The sequence below is a fragment of the Kogia breviceps genome, chromosome 3 (genome assembly GCF_026419965.1).
Source record: "Kogia breviceps isolate mKogBre1 chromosome 3, mKogBre1 haplotype 1, whole genome shotgun sequence".
In the NCBI taxonomy this organism is placed as follows: Eukaryota; Metazoa; Chordata; class Mammalia; order Artiodactyla; family Physeteridae; genus Kogia; species Kogia breviceps.
In genome coordinates, this window is record NC_081312.1 from 48,556,452 (window position 1) to 48,562,625 (window position 6,174).

Genomic DNA, 6,174 nt, shown 5'->3' on the forward strand with positions numbered 1-6,174 from the left:
ATACTCATATCAGATAAAATAGACTTTAAAATAAAGAATGTTACAAGAGACAAGGAAGGACACTACATAATGATCCAGGGATCAATCCAAGAAGAAGATATAACAATTATAAATATACATGCACCCAATATAGGAGCACCTCAATACATAAGGCAACTGCTAACAGCTATGAAAGAGGAAATCGACAGTAACACAATAATAGTGGGGGACTTTAACACCAACTTACACCAATGGACAGATCATCCAAAATGCAAATAAATAAGAAAACAGAAGCTTTAAATGACAAAATAGACCAGATTTAATTGATATTTATTGGACATTCCATCCAAAAACAGCAGATTGCACTTTTTTTCTCAAGTGTGCACGGAACATTCTCCAGGATAGATCACATCTTGGGTCACAAATCAAGCCTCAGTAAATTTAAGAAAATTGAAATCATATTAAGCATCTTTTCTGTCCACAATGCTATGAGATTAGAAATCAATTAAAGGGAGAAAAACGTAATAAACACAAACACATGGAGGCTAAACAATACGTTACTAAATAACCAATAGATCACTGAAGACATCAATGAGGAAATCAAAAAATACCTAGAGACAAATGACAATGAAAACACACGATCCCAAACCTATGGGATGCAGCAAAAGCAGTTCTAAGAGAAAAGTTTATAGCTATACAAGCCTACCTCAAGAAACAAGAAAAATCTCAAATAAACAATCTAACCTTACATTTAAAGGAACTAGAGAAGGAAGAACAAACAAAATCCAAAGTTAGCAGAAGGAAAGAAATCATAAAGATCAGAGCAGAAATAAATGAAATAGAAACAAAGAAAACAATAGCAAAGATTAATAAAACTAAAAACTGGTTCTTTGAGAAGATAAACAAAGTTGATAAACCATTAGCCAAACTTATCAAGAAAAAGAGGGAGAGGACTCAAATCAATACAATTAGAAATGAAAAAGGAGAAGTTACAACAGACACCACAGAAATACAAAGCATCCTAAGAGACGACTACAAACAACTCTATGCAAATAAAATGGACAGCCTGGAAGAAATGGACAAATTCTTAGAAAGGTATAACCTTCCAAGTCAGAACCAGGAAGAAATAGAAAATATGAACAGACCATCACAAGTAATGAAATTGAGACTGTGATTAAAAATCTTTCAACAAACGAAAGTCCAGGACCAAATGGCTTCACAGATGATTTCTATTCCATTCTTCTCAAACTCTTCCAAAAAATTGCAGAGGAAGGAACAGTCCCAAACTCATATTATGAGGCCACCATCACCCTGATACCAAAACCAGACAAAGATACTACAAAAAAAAGAAAATTACAGACCAATATCACTGATGAATATAGATGCAAGAATCCTCAATAAAATACTAGCAAACAGAATCCAACAACATATTAAAAGGATCATGCACCATGATCAAGTGGGATTTATGCCAGGGATGCAAGAATTCTTCAATATAAGCAAATCAATCAATGTGATACACCGTATTAACAAATTAAAGAATAAAAACCATATGATCATCTCAATAGATACAGAAAAAGCTTTTGACAAAATTCAACACCCATTTATGATAAAAATTCTCCTGAATGTGGGCATAGAGGGAACCTACCTCAACATAATAAAGCCCACATGCAACAAACCCACAGCAAACATCATTCTCAATGGTGAAAAACTGAAAGCATTTCCTCTAAGATCAGGAAAAAGACAAGGATGTCAATTCTCACCTGTATTATTCAACATAGTTTTGGAAGTCCTAGCCATGGCAATCAGAGAAGAAAAAGAAATAAAAGGAACCCAAATTGGAAAAGAAGTAAAACTGTCACTGTTTGCAAATGACATTATACTATACATAGAGAATCCTAAAGATGCCACCAGAAAACTACTAGAGCTAATCAATGAATTTGGTAATGTTGCAGGATACAACATACAACATTGCATTCTCATACACTAATGATGAAAAATCTGAAAGAAAAATTAAGGAAACACTCCCATTTACCATTGCAACAAAAAGCATAAAATACCTAGGAATAAACCTACCTAGGGAGACAAAAGACCTGCATGCAGAAAACTATAAGACACTGATAAAAGAAATTAAAGATGATACCAACAGATGGAGAGATATACCATGATCTTGTATTGGAGTAATCAATATTGTGAAAATGACTATACAACCCAAAGCAATCTACAGAGTCAATGCAATCCCTACCAAATTATCAATGGCAGTTTTTACGGAACTAGAACAAAAAATCTTAAAATTTGTATGGAGACACAAAAGACCCTGAATACCCAAAGCAGTTTTGAGGGAAAAAAACGGAGCTGGAGGAGTCAGACTCCCTGACTTCGGACTATACTACAAAGCTACAGTAATCAAGACAATATGGTACTGGCACAAAACAGAAACAGATCAATGGAACAAGATTGAAAGCCCAGAGATAAATCCACACACCTATGGTCAATTAATCTATGACAAAGGAGGCAAGGATATACAGTGGAGAAAAGACAGCCTCTTCAATAAGTGGTGCTGGGAAAACTGGACAGCTACATGTAAAAGAATGAAATTAGAACACTCCCTAACACCATACACAAAAATAAACTCAAAATGGATCAGAGACCAAAATATATGACGAGACACTATAAAACTCTTAGAGGAAAACATAGGAAAAACACTCTTTGACATAAATCACAGCAAGATCTTTTTTGATCCACTTCCTAGAGTAATGGAAATAAAAACAAAAATAAACAAATGGGACCTAGAGAAACTTAAAAGCTTTTGCACAGCAAAGGAAACCATAAACAAGATGAAAAGACAACCCTCAGAATGGGAGAAAATATTTGCAAACGAATCAATGGACAAAGGATTAATCTCCAAAATATATAAACAGCTCATGCAGCTCAATATTAAAAAAACAAACAACCCACCCAACCCCAAAATGGGCAGAAGACCTAAATAGACATTTACCCAAAGAAGACATACAGATGGCCAATAGCACGTGAAAAGCTGCTCAACATCACTAATGATTAGAGAAATCCAAATCAAAACTACGATGAAGCATCACCTCACACCAGTTAGAATGGGCATCATCAGAAAATCTACAAACAACAAGTGCTGGAGAGAGTGTGGAGAAAAGGGAACCCTCTTGCACTGTTGGTGGGAATGTAAACTGATACAGCCACTATGGAGAACAGTATGGAGGTTCCTTAAAAAACTAAAAAATAGAATTACCATAGGATCCAGCAATCCCACTATTGGGCGTATACCCAGAGCAAACCATAATTCAAAAAGACACATGCACCCCAATGTTCATTGAAGCACTATTTACAATAGCCAGGTCATGGAAGCAACCTAAATGCCCATCAACAGACAAGTGGATAAAGAAGATGTGGTACATATATACAATGGAATATTACTGAGCCATAAAAAGGAATGAAATTGGGTCATTTGTAGAGACGTGGATGCATCTAGAGACTGTCATACAGAGTAAAGTAAGTCAGAAAGAGAAAAACAGATATCGTATATTAACACATGTATGTTGAACGTAGAAAAATGGTACAGATGAACTGGTTTGTAGGGCAGAAGTTGAGACACAGATGTAGAGAACAAATGTATGGACACCAAGCGGGGAAATCCCTGGAGGGGTGGAGTGGGGCTGATGAATTGGGCGATTGGGATTGACATGTATACACTCATGTGTATAAAACTGATGTCTGTTAAGAACCTGTTGTATAAAAAAATAAATAAAATTCAAAAATTTTTAAAGAAGGAAGTAAACCTGCTGTCACTCTCTAATCCTCATCCCCAAGAGACACATGAAAAATAAAGTCCTTTGATGTTGAACTGTGCAGAGGGAATAAAGAAAAGAAAAACTCTGTCTCTGGGTAGTTATAACCACATGCTGGCAGAGATTGTGAGTTTGTAACCCCAATTCACCTTTCGTGGTTGGTCCAAAAAAATCTTTATGCCGTGAGTTGGTTTAAAGTCATCCTGGACTGACTCTAAGTGCCCGGCAAATACAAAACCTCTCTGGAGGAAGGGACCATCATCTTAGGTATCAGAGAATCTCAGAAATATGAGCAGTTAGCATACTATCAGGCTCATCAGGAGATGAGACACCAGAAGCCAGATTCAGCAGAAACACACCTACAGTGGCTTCAGGTATCCTTCGTTATCTAAATTCTTTTTTTTTTTTTTTGGTTCCCAGGCCTCTCACTGTTGTGGCCTCTCCCGCTGCGGAGCACAGGCTCCGGACGCGCAGGCTCAGCGGCCATGGCTCACGGGCCCAGCCGCTCCACGGCATGTGGGATCTTCCTGGACCGGGGCACGAACCCGTTCCCCTGCATCGGCAGGCGGATTCTCAACCAGTGCGCCACCAGGGAAGCCCCGTTATCTAAATTCTTGTTTTGAATTCCAGAAAACAAATAGATTGGATTTAATAGAATTCCTTCTCTGTACAAAATTTTGCCACATACCGCCTAAATTTAAGAACCTAATAGATTCTGATGACGAGATGGCATAAATCAATAAGCAAATGGCAGACAACCTTTTATAAATGGGAAAAAGACTTTAACAGAGCCTTCACAGACAGGGATATCCAAAGGCCAATAAACACATGAAAAAGTGCATACAGGAATACACAAATTAACACCACAACATGATACCACTATACAGTCCCAGAATGGCTAAACTGAAATAGAAAGACAGTATGTAAAGTATTGATTAGCATGTGGATGGACTAGAAGTTTCACACACTGCCATGGAAGTATAAATTAATACACTCCATTTTGGAAGACTGCTTGCAGTATGTACCAAAGACAAAACTTATGACCTAGCAATTACATTCCCAGTTATTTCCTTAAGAGAAATGCATGCTTACGTTCCTAAAAGATGTGTACAAGAATGTATATTACTATCTGTAATAGCCTCAATTAGGAATAACTCAAATGTCTATCTACAATGGAATGGATTAACCTATTGTGATAAATTCATACTGTGGAAGATTACACCCTACAACACTGAGAGTAAACCAAATATAGCTATCTGAACAACATGGATGAATTTCATAAGCATAATGCTGAATGAAAAAAAAGCCAAGTACATACTGTGTGATTTTTTTTCCTGTTTCAATAAAGTTCAAAAGCAGACAAAATTAATACATGATATTAGTACCTGTTGTGGGTAAGGATGGTAGCTAAAACGGGATCTTTAGAGGCCAGAGATTCTGGTGGTATTCTGTTACTTGATCTGGGTGCTGGTTACTTAGTGTGTTTAATTTGTCTACTTATAATGTCTATACTTTTCTGTATGTATATTATAATTTAATAGAAAGTAAATTGGGAGATATACCAAATTGATCAATAGATCAAGTGCAATCACAATAGAACTCCTGGCAGGTTTTTTGTTTGTTTTTGGTGTAAATTGGCAAGCTTATTTAAAATTTTATACAGAAACACAAAGCACTAAGATTAGCAGGGTCCACTTGAAAAAGAATTAGGTAGAAGAACTAGTTAGTGTACCAGGTACTGTAAAACTACAGTAACTAAGACAACAGGCCAATGGAATAGCATAGAGAGACTAGAAAAAGACACAAATTTGCAAACCCGATATGTGACAGAGATAGTATTTAATACCAATGAGGAAAGGATGAATTTTTCAATTAAAGGTTCAACTGGAGACAATTGGTTATTTATATGGTAAAAAAAATATAAAATTGAATATCTACATCACACCATACACAAAATAAATTTTAGGTGGATTAACACCCAAGAGTGAAGGTAAAACTATAAAGCTTTTATAAAATAATGTGGAAAAATATTTCATGATTCCATGTTAGGAAAATAATTTTCAATCAGGACACAAAAAGCTTAACCATAAAAGAAAAGCTTGGGCTTCCCTGGTGGCGCAGTGGTTGAGAGTCCGCCTGCCCATGCAGGGGACGCGGGTTCGTGCCCTGGTCCAGGAAGATCCCACATGCCGCCATGGCCGCTGAGCCTGCGCGTCCGGAGCCTGTGCTCCGCAACGGGAGAGGCCACAGCAGTGAGAGGCCCGCGTACCGCAAAAAAAAAAAAAAAAAAAAAAAGAAAAGCTTAATAAGTTAGATTCCAATAAATAAAAGCTTCTGTTCATTAAAAGTCACCGAGAGACTGAAAAGACAGATTACAGAA